This window comes from Ciconia boyciana, chromosome 2 (genome assembly GCF_034638445.1).
Source record: "Ciconia boyciana chromosome 2, ASM3463844v1, whole genome shotgun sequence".
NCBI lineage: Eukaryota > Metazoa > Chordata > Aves > Ciconiiformes > Ciconiidae > Ciconia > Ciconia boyciana.
The window spans coordinates 99728343-99731585 of NC_132935.1; the positions used below are offsets into that span (position 1 = coordinate 99728343).

Here is a 3243-nt window from a genome sequence, read left to right on the forward strand (position 1 = left end):
TCATAAGTGCTGAATATGGAGGAATAATCACTTCGCTCAACCTGCTGGCTACATGCTTGCTGAAACAGCCCAGTGTTTGGGGTTGAGTCACAAGGAGGAGGTGGAGGTAAGCATGGGTTAAGGATGGGTATGCTGTAGGGCTCTGAGGTAACACTGCTACACACACTCCCATCACAAGTAGGATGGCATGGTTTTGGCAAACAGGGTGTCTGCTCACAGCTTTCCGCCCCACCCTGCTGCTCAGACAGAGGAGATGCTCGTGAATCACTGTAATTCAAAAAGAGTGTAGTTTGCTTTCAATTGCCACAGCTGTGAGCTGCGGCACTCACACAGATGATTCACAAAGGGCTCAGCCTCCCGGGCCCAGGGGTTGGGGAGGCCACTGGTTGCAATGCCAGACATTGCAGCCTCATCTGTGTATGAAGGATCTTACATGCACTGTGGGAGTTCGTGGGATTTGAATTAAAACCTCAATGGTTATTCCTTTCCATCCTTTTCCTCTGTTCCTCTGCATTCATTGTGGAAGCTGTCAGGGAGCGTGTTAACTGATTTGTTTTTTATTTTGTTACTGGATTTGGCTGGAGAACTGTTGTGGGGAATTGTGTGGAGGGGAGTTCTCCCTCTTCTCCTAGCTCAGCTTAGGAAATGTGGCAAGGTCACCAAAGAGTGGGCAAATTTCTTTGTCAAGCCGTAGACAGATTTCATATGGGTCATGACAGGAACTCCAACCTTAACGCTACCACCACCAGCAGTCTTACAAGAGCTGTGAACTATTTGGCAGAAAACTGGCAGTTTTGTAACCAAAATCCAATTTTGCAGGAAAGTTATCTTTGTGCCTTTTGTTTGGATACTGTTTTGCTGTTGTGAAAAGCAATACATATGGAAGCCCATTAGAGCCTAAGGCTATTGTTGATATAGTCTTGACTCATTCTTGGCACCCCTTCTTCATCTTCCTTCGATAGCTCAGCTGGTAGAGCGGAGGACTGTAGGCTGTCACTAGAAAGTAATCCTTAGGTCGCTGGTTCAATTCCGGCTCGAAGGAAAGGTTTTGGGCTTTTGTTTTGGTTTTTGTCTTTCACTTATTTCTGGAATTTACAACTTTGCAGAACTGCCCTTTCCAACCATATGCCACTCTATGCCCCATGAGAAATTTAGTCTGTTTCAAACATACCGCTTTCAAGGATTTAATTTTCACTACCCTCCTTGTCTGCTTCAGCTGGTTCTTAACAGCTATGGTGCTTTGACCGTTGCCACCCCTCTACCTAATCAGTTGATACCCATCATACGAGCTTCTCTTCTGTAGGGGCTCAACACCTTCCACAGACCCTTGTTAGCTAGAGCAGACCCACAGTGCAGAGCTTGCAGAGCCTCTTTTAGCTGAGTTGGGTGTGGAAAATTGGGGGAGGTCCAATTACTGGGTCCTCCTTGTTGCTGGTTTCACCCCTTTTCCTATCCTGTTCTTGCATTTTGGAGTTCTGAGGTTTTGAGCAGGGGCGTGGGGGGGGAGACTAAGAGAGATGGGGAAGAAAAATGTTTTTGTGAGGACAGGAACACCATGATCGTTCAGGTCCAGATATTTGTCTGAGACAGCCACTACGTGCAACTATAATCACTGGCTTCATGAGAGGGTTGTGAATACCACTGTGCACACTGCTCTGAGGTGTATCATTTCCACGCACTGTCCATTTCGGTGAAGAATTGTAAAGGTTGGGGCTGGTTACAAAGGAAATGGGTAAGAAAAAGGCAGTAGAACCGTATGAAAGAAGACCACAGGCCAGGTTAATGAGACATTCTAAGAACTCATTCATATAGAAACCAACATCAGAAACTTTCAGAGAGTAGAAAATAGGGCACTGTGATCTGTTAAAGAAAATTTTGTTTCACACAGGAAACTGACTCATGGAACTCACCTTCACAAGACACAGTCAGCTCTGAGAGATCTGTAAGAAGCTTTATTAAAGAAAAGATTAGAGGTTTTTAGATGTTTACATTAGATGAGACGACATTAGGGATCCAAATCCTAAAGCTCATAAAAAGCTTCTCATGCAAAGCATCTCCTCATGCAAAGCACAGTGCTTAAGCTGAACAAAGATGGGAGAAGGAGGTGGCAACTGTGTTTGGTTGCTTACCTTTCACTGTGTTATAAATTTATTAGTATTGCTTAATGAGAAATATTTGCTAGAAGTTGGAGTCAAATGCATCCAGGAACTAACCTAGAATGAATAATCAAGTGATTATATGTAATTCCAGTATTTTAAAAGATTTTTTTTTTTTTTTACTAATTAGCATCAGATCAATGACCATCGATCATAGTAGAACACCAGTTTTCTTTGTCCTTCCAAATCCAGCTGCATTAATTCCTCTTCAGCCTGCATAGCAGTACACACTTACAACCTCATAACCATAATGGGTTTTCAGCACAGGGAGGCACAGTACAGGAAGGAGGCAGTTCTGCCTCTCCTCTCCACAGTACAACCAGCTCTCCAGGCCCTGGAGGGCAGGCAGGCCATGCATTTATTGCTCCATAGGTCCTCCCACAGCGGGATGGGGTTGTAAAAGCAAGGGTGGGAAAGACAAGCAGCCTCCTTCGCAGTCCTGCTAGGACTCCCAGGGAGGAGGATGCACAGCAGCAGCGTCTCCGGTGGGAATCTGGCAGTTGCTTTAGACGAGGAGGAGAGGGGTATGAGCCTGGGTGATGCCACAGGAGGAACTCAGGTGTATTTGTAACCAGTCCGGGTTACAAATCTGTCCCATGGCGCCTGGGACAGATTTCCTCCTTGCAATGTGCCTTTTACGGTCTTGGTGAGCAATAAGACAAAGTAGGAACCTTTCCAAATGAGTGAATACGTGACTCATGCATTTAATTGCTGCAATAAGCCTGAAGCTTTAGATTCAAAATCTGCCAATAATCGTGAAAAGTAAATCCTTGTGCTCATATCAGAGAAGGGACCGATGCTTTCCCTGAGACTGGGGAATGGTGGTGACTGATGAACAGACTGACTGCCTCACAGGTATTTTGTTGATGTGCAGATCTTTGCTGACTTAATATTTCAGTCTGGGTTGCACAAGGTGTCTCTGAATAGAGGGGGAAAGGATTAATTAAAAGTAGGTTCTCACCCCAAGTGATGTTCTTTCTCTGGTTGAAAAGGCCGAGTTGTTACAGCATGTATTCACCCTCATATTACTGCACACCAGTGGGCAACTGGCTCCTGGTGGAGAAGACCACCGGATGTGGTTAGCTTC

At 45.2% G+C, this 3243-nt stretch overlaps 1 non-coding gene across 1 annotated transcript; it reads left to right on the forward strand.

The window, feature by feature from the left end:
* The first annotated feature begins 952 nt into the window (after positions 1–952).
* On the forward strand, positions 953–1042 carry TRNAY-GUA (transfer RNA tyrosine (anticodon GUA)). Its single transcript is given in 2 exon segments — positions 953–989; positions 1007–1042. It is a non-coding gene; the product is annotated as a tRNA-Tyr (tRNA).
* Positions 1043–3243: the final 2201 nt, after the last annotated feature.